We start from the raw sequence: 14,013 nt of genomic DNA, 5'->3' as shown, positions 1-14,013 counted from the left end.
TAAGTCGTGAGGAGACGTCCTACGCAGGGCACAGTGGAATCGGCGTGCTCCCCCCAGGGATGTGAGCTCACGGGTTAGGTTAGGTTGCCGGCTGGGTTAGGACTCCCTAGGGAGTGCCTACAAAGGGGCCAGTAAGTCGTACGCATGGTAAAAGGGCTGTTGCTCACATTCAGGTGATTGCTAATTGGGCAGAGCTTGTCTGCTCTCTAGTACAGGGTGATTTGGGTAATCCTGGGATAATTAGTATCGTACAGCGCTGTCTATATAGGTGACCTAAGTCAACAACTAGCACCGGTGTTCTTAACATCTTTGGTTAAGCTTAACAAATGATATTTGAAAATGTAATTTTGTTTGAATTTGTTTGTCGTGTGAGTGTGGTGTGAGTGAGACGCAGCACAGCTGCGGGGCGAGTGTGGAGTCCCGACCTGCGGTTCCGTCCTCCCGCGAGGGAAACGGCCGGGGATGGACGAAGCGAAAGTTGTCTCCAATACTTGTTTGTCTTTGTTTTAATACTTGTTTATTTTGTATTATTAATTACTGGTTGTTGTAAAGTATGTGGTCATAAGTCATAACAATGCTGTTGTGTCAGAAGTGGTTTTACTTATAAAAGAATACGGTGGTTTATATTAAGTTACGATGGGAAAATCACAGAGCAAAGAGGTCCCTGCGCGCTCACCCCTGGGGTGTATACTGGCACACTGGCGAGATATTGCTGGGAAATCAAGAGAAACCCTGAGTCGGAAAAACTTGATTAAATATTGTAATCAATGGTGGTTGGTGTATAAGCTGGAGGATAGGGACAATGAACATATAGAGGGATGTCTGTGTGGAATGAGTATCAAGCCATTTATGTGATACTGTGTTCTGCCTGCGAAGAGGTGTAAGGAAGGTGGGTTAGTCAGTGCTGGCTCTGTAGCGAGAGTTGTATAACAGAAGAATATGGATTGCTATGGGAAAGTTATAAGGTAGTAAGAGTGTTTATGGAAACTGAAGAACTGTGTTGTTTGATTTGTGGGTTTTGAAGGGAATGGGACAAACTGTTTTGCTGGTATAAGAAAGTGTAGTTGTTAATGTCATACGGAAGTATTGTTGAGGGTACGTGGAAGTGTAAATGAGGGTACAAATAGTGGAATAGTGTACAGAGGAAAAAGGGTTAAAGAGAAAGTGAGTTTATCTGTGCTGGCATGAGAACAACCCCCCCGCACCGTTCCCCTGCAATCAGAACTCTCAGAGTGGGAGAGGGAGCCAGGGTCAGAGACTGCTGCTGTAAACAGCAAAGGGGAAGGTGGAGAGGACAGGGCACTGGAAGTGAGAATAGCCTTCATGTGCAGAGATCTGGGAAATCTGGATAAGCAGAAGTCCGCAACCTTAACCAACGAGGGGCTTGCAGATGCTATCACTAATGTGATGGCTGCAGCTTCTGTACCACTGCGAGCCATAGAGCCTTCCAAAGGCCCTTGTTATCAGTGTGGCCAGTATGGTCAAATTAAGGCTCAGTGTAAAGCTACAAGTAGGGGAGAGAGAGAAAAAATTGCATGTCAGCAGAGAGAGAAAAAATTGCTTGTCAGCTGTGTGGTAAGGGAGGACATACCGCTTGGCCATGCAGAAACCACAGAGTCCAGCCACAGGGAAACGGGGGGGATGGGGGGGGGGCACAGGCCCGACGCCCCTCCCACATTCCACAGAAAGGGCCATCAACAACACCTATACTCAACCCACTGGTTATGCCAGCTTCACCCTTGAAGTTCATAACACACATACCATGGTGTTAACACTAGACGGTCAAGATCGCCCCTTAGTCAGGGCTTTCATGTCCTACCTTGACTTGCCGCCTGACTTCTCAGGTTGTTACTCCGTTCTGATTACAGCGCTTATTGATTCGGGAGCGGATGGGATGTTACATAAGGACTGGCCTGAAGCTTGGCCAGTGGGCCCCTCTCAGGTGATTAGAGGGGTGGGAGTGACCACCTCTAAAAGGTCCCTGGCTGAGGTGGAAACTGTCATAGTTAACAGAGACGGCTCGCTGGAAAAACTGGCTTTGCTTGTTCCGCTTATTACCAAAATACCAGGGAGTCAACTAGGACAGGATTTCATAAACAGCGTGGGTGCACATATTACAAATTTATAATATAGACCACTGTCTACCAATTGTCTACCACACATGCAATCCCATTGCGGTGGAAACAGGACGCATGCCCCGTTTGGGTAGATCAGTGGCCACTTCCTCATGATAAACTTGATGCACTCCAACAGTTAGTCTCACAAGAGCTTCCATTTGGACATATAGTTCCCTCCCTCAGTCAATGGCACACTCTGATCTTTGTCATCAAGAAACGCTCTGGTGCCTTTCGCTTGCTGTGCCCAATTAGTACCTTTCAGAGCAGTACAGCAATGAGGGCCAGTGTTATCAGCTATATCCAAAGAATGGCCACTGGTGGTCATAGATCTTAAAGACTGCTTTTTCTCCATTCCCCTCGCAGAAGAAGATTGGGAGACGTTTGCCTTCATGGTATCGACACTCAATTATTAAAGTCCCGCTAAGAGATTTCAGTGGTGCGTCCTCCCGCAAGGAATGACGTATCCACCATGATCTGTTAGTTAGCAGTAGGCGGAGTGTTAGAATCAATCAGGTGAGATTTCCCTCAATATATGATCCTGCATTACATGGATAACCTTTTGCTTGCAGCCCCTACCGAGTTAGGGTTACAGACACTTGAAACACAGGTAATCACCACGCTTACTGCTGCTGGGTTCACTGTTTCGGAGCACAAAGTACAGAGAGGCCCAGGAGTTGAATACCTGGGGTATAAGTTTGGTCCTGAATGGTGCAACCTGATGGCCTTGATATTCAGCCACATATAGAGTAACTATGGGACATACAGAAATTGTTGGGAGCCCTCCAGTGGGTTCAGGGCGCCTTGGGAATATCTCCACAATTAATGAAGCCCTTTTATGATCAGCTGAGAGGGTCTAACCCAAGGGAGTCCCGAGAACTGACCCCCTAGATGGCTGCAGCTTGGCAAGAGATCTTACAGAGCTGTATGGAAAAGTTGCTTAAGCGGTGGGATCCTGCCCAGGCCCTTGAAATAGCTGTTTGTAGGTGCGAGGCAGGTGCCGCTGCTATGCTGGACCATTCCCTCGATGCTAAACCACAACTGCTTTGGTGGCTGTTTTCGCTACAGCCTAAACGTGCCTACACATCTTGGACTGAGATACTAGCAGTGCTGCTCAGGAGATCCTGACTGCTTTCATTACAGGTCCTGGGGAAAGAGCCTGATACTTGCCGAGTGTGTTTTGTGATGTACAGCCGCTCCCTGAGAGCCTCCTCACAGGGTTACAGGACTTCGGAGGGACGATCACGTCCTCGGACACCCTGCCTATCTTTGATGTAGCTAAACCTCTGGATGTTTCTCTGTGGTTTCGAGTTCAAACCTCTCCGCTTGAGGGGCCTACACTGTTCACAGATGCCTCTTCAAGAACAGGCCAGGGGGCAGTGGTTTGGCAAGCATCTAATAATAACTGGCAGACCGCTATTTTCGTAGACCCAGTGGTTAGTGTGCAGATGCTTGAAGTAATGGCCGTAGCAGTTTCAGTTCACTTTTGGCTGGAGATACCCTGTAATATTGTCACTGATTCCACATTTGCTGCCAATCAGCTGACCAGGATGGGCCGAGAGGGCTTCCCAAGTACAAAAGCTGCTGGTGTTTTGGAAGAAGGCCTGGCTACCTGCATAGCCCCTATTGCAATCTTCCATGTGCATAGCCACTCTGAGGTGCCAGGTTTCTTCACCACAGGCAATGAGGTAGCAGATAGAGCTGCTAGTACACACATTTTTACAGTTCAGGATGCCTGTGATCTTCACTCCACCCTTCAAATAGGTGCCCATACGCTATCTAGGACTTGCTCCATTCCGCTGTCTGTTGCACACGATGTTGCCCAAACATGCCCTCTTTGCAATTCAGCGCTGGTGATAGGGGTGGGAGTGAACCCTCGTAGTCCTGCCCCATTGCAGGTCTGGCAGAAGGATTTCACTTGAGAAGACTGCACGGGGCCCCGCAAATTGTTGGCTGTAACAGTGGACACGTCTTCAACTGTCATTGTAGCCAGTCAGCATGATAAAGCAAACTCATCGGCAGCACAGAGTCACTGGACTGTTGCTATTGCTGTAGTTGGCCAACTTTGTCAGATCAAGAACGATAATGGGTCCTGTTTCATGTCTCGCTCAACAAAGAAATGGTTAGCAACATGGGAGATCCATCATATCACGAGTATCCCTGGTATCCCATGGGCTTCCCTGCTGCAACGTTGTTTGACAAACTGTTTTGATAGTATAAGACAGTGTAATTGTTACTGGCACGTGGAAATGTACTTGAGGCTATGTGGAAGTGTATCTGAGGGTACAAATAGTGGAAGAGTTTACAGAGGAAAAAAGGGTTAAAGAGAAAGTGAGTTTATCTGCACTGACATGAGAGCAAGCCCCCACACCGTTCCTCTGTGAGCAGAGCAGAGCAGAGCAGAGACACAGTCCCCATGTATCAGATAGTGTTATTCTGCTTACCAAATGAATGAGCTCACAACAGAAGAGGCAGATCTTCCTCTCTGCACCATCTGTGGCATACTCTGGAGTTCAAGGCATTGCAAAGCTATGGCACATCTACGTTCTTGCACTGATGACACCTTAGTATGTTCTGGGCTCTCATTTCAATGGCATCTAAAGAAGTCTAGGGTCATGCCAGCTGACAGGAAGCTGGAAAATGTTGTCTCATTGTAAGGAAGAGCAAGAAAGATGACAGGGGCAATTATGGACCTCTCAGTCTCACTCCAGTTCTTGGTAAAATTATGGAGAAAGTGATGGTGGGAGTGACTGAAAAACACCTGACGAACAATTGGGTCATTGGTCACAGCCAACACAACTTCCTGAGGGGAAGGTCCTGTTTAACTGTAGGTCTTTTCATGACAAGGTTACCAAATTGGTTGACCAAGGGTAGATAGTTGAGGTTACCAGTAGAGCTTTTGAGACTATTTCTCACAGTACCCTTCTGCACAGAATATACTGCATACGGCACCAGGTCCATAAAATATAACAAGAACAAGTGCCTGATTGTGCACCTGGGTAGGGGCAACACTGGACATGCACACTGACTAGGTATGGGACACTGGAGAGCGGTATGACTGAAAAGGACTGGGGGTCCTGCACAACATCTAACTGAACGTGAGTCAGGAGTGTGCCTAGGCAGCAAGGAAGGCAAACGGTCCCCTGGAGTGCATCAAGCAAGTTATTGCAATCTGGGTGAGGTAAAGGATCATCCCTGTCTGCTCTGCACTGCTACAGCCTCACCTGGATCACTGGGTGCACTTCTGGGCACCACAGAGGACATTAAACTATGGGAGAGTGTGCACAGGAGGGCACTGGAACTCAGAGATCTGAAGTTCAGAGTTTCACTGTAACTGACTGCTTGTTCAGACTGAGCCCTTCTCACACCCCATATCCTGCGCTGAGACACAGTGAAGAGTGAGCAAAGCCTCAAAATGGTGGTAAGGTAACACTTTGCTATAGAAAGGGAAAGGGGAACTTAACAGAAACCAAGACAAAGGGTAACTGTAGATAGTTTACATTTAAAAGGGCAGGGAAAGGGGGAATTACAGACACTTAGTCAAAAGAAAACCAGAGAAGAGGGCAATAAAGATAAGAAGAAACTGTCCAGAGACCTCTGACAAGAAGAAGGATTAGATACCCCCGGGCAAGACGATGCTTACCTGGGAGAATGGTACCAGCAGATAACACCAAGAAGAAAACAGAAGAAGAATTTCACCCCAAAACAACGGCAAGGGTCGCGGGGAATGGGGTCAGGGGGAATGAGGGAATGGGGTTGCGGGGAACGGAGCCATAGGGAATGTAATGAATATGTAATCAAACTGAGGAGGAGACTATTGATTATGTATTAGCTTAACCTATATCTGTAACACACTTTTCTCCTTATGGTGTGCAAGTTTGGTGGAGCTATCCCCCTTGCACCCGGCGCTGCGCAACGCTGGAATAAACATACCTGCTTTATAACCCATCTCTGGATTATAGAGTTTGATTCCGCAAGTCCATTTGGCACCCCAGATGGGACTACCTCTGTTTGGCTGCGGGACCAGCTGAGAAGGGGGACGCCTTTCGCGCACCCCGAGATTTCTCGGAAGGACTCCCCTCCCTCATCTGATCACTGCGGGAGCAGACAAGAACCATCTGTCGGCGGAAAGGTATGTGAAACTGGGAAACGGGGGTCCCGTAAGTCGTGAGGAAACATCCTACGCAGGGCACAGAGGAATCGGCGTGCTCCCCCCCTTGGGACGTGAGCTCACGGGTTAGGTTAGGTTGCCGGCTGGGTTAGGAGGACTCCCTAGGGAGTGCCTACAAAGGGGCCAGTAAGTCGTACGCATGGTAAAAGGGCTATTGCTCACATTCAAGTGATTGCTAATTGGGCAGAGCTTGTCTGCTCTCTGGTACAGGGTGATTTGGGTAATCCTGGGATAATTGGTATGGTACAGCGCTGTTTATATAGGTGACCTAAGTCAACAACTAGCACCGGTGTTCTTAACATCTTTGGTTAAGCTTAACAAATGATATATTGTAATTCTGTTTTTTTTAAATTCTGTAATTCTGAATTGTCGTGTGAGTGTGGTGTGAGTGAGATGCTGCGTAGCTGTGGGGCGAGTGCGGAGTCCCGACCCGCGGTTCCGTCCTCCCGCGAGGGAAACGGCCGGGGACGGACGAAGCGAAAGCTGTCACCAATACTTGTTTGTCTTTGTTTTAATACGTGTTTATTTTGTATTATTAGTTACCGGTTGTTGTAAAGTACGTGGTCATAAGTCATAACAATACTGTTGTGTCAGAAGTGGTTTTACTTATAAAAGAATACGGTTGTTTATATTAAGTTACGATGGGGAAATCACAGAGCAAAGAGGTCCCTGAGCGCACACCCCTGGGTTGTATACTGGCACACTGGCGAGATATTGCTGGGAAATCAAGAGGAACCCTGAGTCGGAAAAACTTGATTAAATATTGTAATCAGTGGTGGTTGGTGTATAAGCTGGAGGAAGGGGAGAAATGGCCTCTAAATGGAACAGTAAAATATAATACAATCTTGCAGCTTATGTTGTTTCTGAGGAGAGAAAATAAGTGGGAGGAGGTAGCATATGCAGATATGTTCTTCACCCTCCGCAACCACCCGGAATGGCAGAAAGAGTGTGGAATGGGACCGCCACAAGATCCTTTTGTACTAACTATAGAAAAAGTACGGCGGGAGGCAAAAGAAAGTAAAATAAAACGCTGCTGCTCATCCTGTAGTATCGGACAGCAGTGCACAAAGACAGGCAAGGTTAGGGAGCCTGAAGAATTGTTGGAATATCTCCAGGTTCAGCGGACAATGAGGGTGAGAAATGAGGAAATCCCACTAGATCCAGAAATGCCTTCCCTTGAGGATTCTAATCCTCCTTCACCCCCTTCACCCTCAGCCCTCCCTTCACCCCCTGAGCCTCCTGCCTCCCCAGTAGCCTCACGTACCCGAAGCCAGCAGCCGTTAACAATAGCTCCGTTGAGGGAAGTGGTACATCCAGAGGGGGGTACAATGTTAGTTAAAGTTCCGTTCTCTTCATTTGACTTAGAGTCTTGGAAGGAGGTTTGTAAAAACTACCGAGATGACCCATCAAAGGTAGCAAGACAAATGCAGTTTTTAGTTAGACAATTTGAACCAGACTGGAATGATATTCAGTTGCTGTTAGATCAACTGACTGAAACAGAAAAACAACTGGTTCTAAGAACAGCACAAACCCTGCTTGAGGATAGTTTGCGAGGAACAGATGAAGATATTAAAGACTATTTCCCATTACAAAACCCTCGCTGGGACCCAAATACAGATCATAGCAGGGAGCTTTTGGAGAGATACCGAGAATGGGTAATAAAGGGAGTAGAAAGAGCTATCCCCAGAACAGTGAACTGGTCTAAATTATTTGAAGTGAAACAGGGTCCCCAGGAAACTCCCTCGGAATTCCTTGAAAGGCTGAGGAATGTAATGAGAAAACATACCTCCCTGGATCCAAATTCAGAGGAAGGTATTCATCAGTTGGTGTCACTATTCACAGGGCAGTCTGCAGGGGATATAAGAAAGAAGCTACAAAAATTACCAGCACCGGCCAATAGAAATTTGGAAAGTTTGCTAGAAGTAGCTTGGAGAGTGTTTAGCAATCGGGAGGAGGAAGATAGGAAAAAGGACAGACAGATACTGATTGCAGCTTTGCAAGGGACAGGGAGGGGTGAAATGTGCAGAACAAGAAAGCCCCTGGAAAAGGACCAATGTGCCATCTGCCGGAAAAAAGGACACTGGAAAAATGAATGCCCACTGAGAAAACAGAAAAGGGGGGCATGGACTAAGTTCCAAGCCCCCGTAAAGGAGGATTGACTGGAACCGGGCAAGTCTACCCTGGCGGATTCACTGGTTAAGATAAAGCTAAGGAAGAAACAGAAGAGTGTAGAATTTTTAATAGATACTGGTGCGGCTTGTTCAGTACTAAATGAAGAATTAACTCCATTAAGTAAAGAATTTATGACTGTAAAAGGGGCCACTGGTCAACCCGAAAAGGCTTACTTCCTTAAACTTCTGAAATATAAATTGGGGAAGCAGGTAGGGATACATCGATTTTTATACCTACCTGACTCACCACATCACCTCTTAGGACGGGATCTCTTAGAATTATTAGGGGCAGAAATAAAATTTGAGGCAGGAAAGATGCGGTTTAAAGTAAGGGATGATTCTTTAATTGAGGTACTGAGCCTAGCATTGATCACAACAAACTCAACTCCCGAAAACACAGGGATGCCAGAAGAAATCAGTAATCAGGTCTATCCAGGGGTATGGGCAACGGAAATCCCAGGGCGTGCAAAAAACGCCCCTCCTGTGGTAATTAATATAAAGCAAGGAGCTCAACCCCCACGAATTAAACAATACCCCCTAAGGATAGAAGATAGAGAGGGAGCACAACCATTAATTGATAAATTCATGAGACATGGGTTATTAGTGGAATGTGAATCTAAATACAATACCCCGATACTCCCAATTAGGAAACCAGACAGGAACTACCGTATAGTACAGGATCTGAGAGCAATCAATAAAATAGTAGAAGATTTATATCCCCTGGTAGCAAACCCATATACACTGCTTACAAAACTATCTAGTGAATTGGCTTGGTTTACCGTACTGGATCTAAAGGATGCATTCTTCTGCTTACCCCTAAGTCCAGAGAGTCAGCTATTATTTGCATTTGAGTGGGAGAACCCTAAATCCGGCAGAAAAACACAACTGACATGGACAGTGCTTCCCCAAGGGTTCAAGAATAGCCCAACTATTTTTGGGAATCAGCTAGCCAAGGATTTGGAACAATGGGAACGCCCCTCTGAGAAAGGAGTTCTGTTACAGTATGTAGATGATCTATTAATAGCTACTGAAACGGAAGAAGAGTGTATAACATGGACTATCAGTCTACTGAATTTTCTGGGGCTTAATGGGTATCGAGTCTCCCCACAGAAGGCCCAGGTGGCGAAACGACAAGTAGTCTATTTGGGCTACGAAATCACAGCAGGACTAAGGATGCTGGGAACAGCGAGGAAGGAAGCCATTTGTCAGACCCCCGAGCCCCGGACTGCAAAGGAGCTGCGCACATTCCTGGGAATGACAGGCTGGAGTCGACTCTGGATCCATAACTATGGACTTCTGGTAAAACCACTCTTTGCACTTTTAAAAACTAACCCCAATACTCTCACTTGGGATGGGGAAAGCAGAAGAGCCTTTAAACAGTTAAAGCGTGAGCTCATGCAGGCTCCTGCCTTAGAGTTGCCAGACACAACAAAACCATTCTGGCTATTCTCATATGAAAAACAAGAAATAGCCTTGGGAGTCCTGGCTCAGAACTTGGGGCCTTATTGAAGAGCAGTAGCATACTTTTCTAAACAACTGGATGAAGTAAGCAGGGGGTGGCCGAGCTGCTTGAGAGCAATAGCTGCACTGGTATTAAACGTTCAGGAAGCACGTAAATTTACTTTAGGGCAGAAAATCACAGTCTTGACATCTCACACTGTTTCAACTGTGTTAGAAGTGAAGGGTGGGCACTGGCTCTCACCGCAGAGACTCCTTAAGTATCAAGCTACCCTGATGGAACAAGATGATGTGGAAATAATAGTAACTAATATTGTTAACCCAGCATCCTTCCTTAGTGGAACCTCGGAAGAACCAGTACTGCATGATTGCCTGGAAACCATTGATGCGGTGTGTTCCAGCCGACCAGACCTGAAAGAAGAACCACTAGAAGATGCTGAGGACTCTTGGTATACTGACGGTAGCAGCTTTGTGCTGCAGGGGGTACGCAAAGCAGGCTATGCTGTGACAACTACAAACAAGGTAATAGAATCAAAAGCCTTGACCCCAAATACCTCTGCACAAAAGGCAGAAATCATAGCTCTAACTCGAGCATTAGAGCTGGCAGAGGGAAAGAGAATCAACATATGGACAGATTCAAAGTATGCTTTTAGTGTTGTACATGCCCATGGAGCAATATGGAAGGAGAGAGGACTATTATCAACACAAGGAAAGGGCATTAAGCATGCCGAGGAAATTTTAAAGCTCCTGGAAGCAGTTCATCGACCAAGAAAGGTGGCTATTATGCATTGCAGAGCACACCAGAAAGGAAAGATGCCGGAAGAAGTAGGAAATGCTTTTGCAGATCGAGAGGCAAAACGAGCAGCAAGGGAAGACCCGGTGGAAATGCATTCTTTAATTCCAGACGGTAAAATCCAAATTGATAGTGAACCCAGATACTCAAAGGAAGATAAAATTCTCATAGAAGATCTAGGAGGGCAAGTGGGAGAGGGAGGATGGGCCACTACCCCACAAGGTAAAATCATTATTCCCACGGCTATACTGTGGGCAGTGATAATGGCTGAACACAGAAAAACTCATTGGGGAGTGGAGGCACTGCATAAATATTTAGCCCAAAGAATAATTGCCCAGAACTTGTATTCCACAATTAGGCAGGTGACACAACAATGCGAGATATGTTTACAGAATAACCCCAAGTCAGGTCATAAAGTCACCCTAGGGCAGATAGGGAAAGGGAATTACCCGGGACAACAGTGGCAAATTGATTTCTCAGAACTCCCAAGAAAAGGGGGGTTCAGATATTTATTGGTATTAACAGACACCTTTTCGGGATGGCCAGAGGCGTACCCCTGTAGGACTAACAGGGCTCGAGAGGTAACAAAGGCTCTGTTACATGAGATTATTCCGAGGTTTGGGGTCCCTGCAGCAATTTCATCAGATCGTGGCCCACACTTTAATGCTAAAGTGGTCCAACAAGTAAGTTCACTATTGGGAATTGATTGGCAGCTACATACACCATACAGGCCGCAGTCCAGCGGTCAGGTGGAAAAAATGAATCACCTAATCAAATTACAGATAGTGAAATTGGGCCAAGAGGCTGGGATACCCTGGCCTCAGGCATTACCACTGGCACTCTTACGAGTTCGTACCAAACCCCGAACCAAGGAAGGACTGAGCCCATTCGAAATCCTTTATGGGAGGCCTTACCCTGTACAGAAGGGAATCTCTATGCAAACTGGGGAAGAAGTATTGAATGAATACATGGTAAATCTGACAAAGCAACTAAAGAAAATTGAAAAAACAGTACTTGGGGCCAGGGCACGGGGCCTAGATAGCCCAGTGCATAATATACTACCAGGCGACTATGTTTATGTTAAATCCCTCTCAGATTCACCTCTGGAACCAAAGTGGAGTGGGCCCTACCAAGTGCTCCTGACCACCCACACGGCAGCAAAGGTGAAAGGACTGACGCCTTGGATACACCACACCCGCCTGAAGAAAGCTCCCAGACAACAGTGGACGGTGAAAGAGGAAGGACCACTGAAGATCAAAATCCAAAAACATGTATAACAGCTTGGTAATTTTTAGCATGACCGTGACAACAGTCGTAGCCTGGCATGGGAACAGCTACCTGAAAATGACTGAGAAAATTGGCCAGGCTTTCAATAAATCTTGCTGGATATGCACGGCCCTCCCTAGAGGAGAGGGAAGAGTGCCTATGTATGGGGTGGCAACACTAAACTGGACAATTCCAAGCTGGGTGGAATATGGGAAATGTAAGTTTGGTCTAGAAGACAAACAAGACAAACCACAGAAAGGTCCTAGGTTTGAGTTGCTAATCTTAGATTCTACTAGGTCAATCTTTGTAGATAGAAAATTTGATAAGGGGGTGGGGGTGGGATGGCGAAACTTAACGGGCATAGGGTGTAGTTGGGAATATGGGAATTCAGGAATAGTAACAGGGATTGTTAGAATTGGGAAATGGGCACAAGGCACGGGATGCGACCCTAGAACAGATGAGGCATCATACTGGGTCTCAGATAAGAATATTCTCGGAATTGCAAGGATGGCTACATCATTTGCTTACCAAGAAAAGATGCCCAAGCCATGTAAATTACCAAATGGGTATTGGTGGCTGTGTGGGGATGGGCATGCACGAAAAGCATTACCTATAAATTGGACAGGGACATGTACTGTAGGATATTTGGTACCTCAAACTACAGTACACGAAGACACCCCACGAGGACTTTTAAGAACTCCCTGGATTCGAACTAGGCACACATACAACCCCTTAGTGCACAGCACAGGCTTTCATAGCTTCTTAAGAATTCTCATTCCATCTCTAGGGGTGACACAACTAGAACAGGCAATTGTGAATATCTCAGCTACTTTAGAAATAGTAGAAAATGCCACAACAGATGCATTACGAGCAATCCAAGAAGAGGTATCCTCCTTATCCAAGGTGGTGATTCAAAACAGGATGGCACTGGATATATTAACAGCCAAAGAAGGGGGGGTATGCACAATAATAAATCAGAGCTGCTGTGTGTACCTAAACAAAGACCTAAGAATTGAAACCGACTTGAGGAAAATTTGGGAACAAACAAAGGTGTTGCACAAGGCAAGTCAGGATAACATAGGTTGGGAAAAAGGATTGTGGGATACACTCACTAGCTGGTTACCAAATTTAGGATGGGTAAAGCATCTCTTTTTGGTCGGAATCATTATAGCCATCTTGGTGATGTTAATAAGTTTTACCTGTATAGTAGTAAAGTGCTCTATGTGCTTGTACCAAGGAACCGGAAGGGAATACGAGGATTGGAAGAGACATGAGCTGAGACAAAAGGTAGAGAGCGGAGCCTATTTTGAGACCCATTAAGAATCTAGCAGGTAAAAGCCTGCTAGATTAAAGAAAAGGGGGGAATTGAAGAGTGAGCAAAGCCTCAAAATGGTGGTAAGGTAACACTTTGCTATAGAAAGGGAAAGGGGAACTTAACAGAAACCAAGACAAAGGGTAACTGTAGATAGTTTACATTTAAAAGGGCAGGGAAAGGGGGAATTACAGACACTTAGTCAAAAGAAAACCAGAGAAGAGGGCAATAAAGATAAGAAGAAACTGTCCGGAGACCTCTGACAAGAAGAAGGATTAGATACCCCCGGGCCTCTGGATGTTTCTCTGTGGTTTCGAGTTCAAACCTCTCCGCTTGAGGGGCCTACACTGTTCACAGATGCCTCTTCAAGAACAGGCCAGGGGGCAGTGGTTTGGCAAGCATCTAATAATAACTGGCAGACCGCTATTTTCGTAGACCCAGTGGTTAGTGTGCAGATGCTTGAAGTAATGGCCGTAGCAGTTTCAGTTCACTTTTGGCTGGAGATACCCTGTAATATTGTCACTGATTCCGCATTTGCTGCCAATCAGCTGACCAGGATGGGCCGAGAGGGCTTCCCAAGTACAAAAGCTGCTGGTGTTTTGGAAGAAGGCCTGGCTACCCGCATAGCCCCTATTGCAATCTTCCATGTGCATAGCCACTCTGAGGTGCCAGGTTTCTTCACCACAGGCAATGAGGTAGCAGATAGAGCTGCTAGTACACACATTTTT

The 14,013-nt window shown here is 46.3% G+C and overlaps 1 pseudogene across 1 annotated transcript; it reads left to right on the top strand.

Annotated features, from left to right (window-relative positions):
- The first annotated feature begins 1,323 nt into the window (after positions 1-1,323).
- LOC146754617 (uncharacterized) lies at positions 1,324-12,114 on the top strand (annotated as a pseudogene). The gene is made up of 6 exons (XR_014939023.1): positions 1,324-1,510; positions 1,686-2,101; positions 3,308-3,496; positions 3,656-3,802; positions 6,942-8,097; positions 8,719-12,114. The product of XR_014939023.1 is annotated as an uncharacterized LOC146754617 (transcript).
- The last annotated feature ends 1,899 nt before the right edge of the window (positions 12,115-14,013 follow it).

Source organism: Coturnix japonica, chromosome W (assembly GCF_054131305.1).
Source record: "Coturnix japonica strain WE chromosome W, WE-NBRP24, whole genome shotgun sequence".
Classification (NCBI taxonomy): Eukaryota; Metazoa; Chordata; class Aves; order Galliformes; family Phasianidae; genus Coturnix; species Coturnix japonica.
This window is presented reverse-complemented; position numbering and strand designations above follow the sequence as displayed.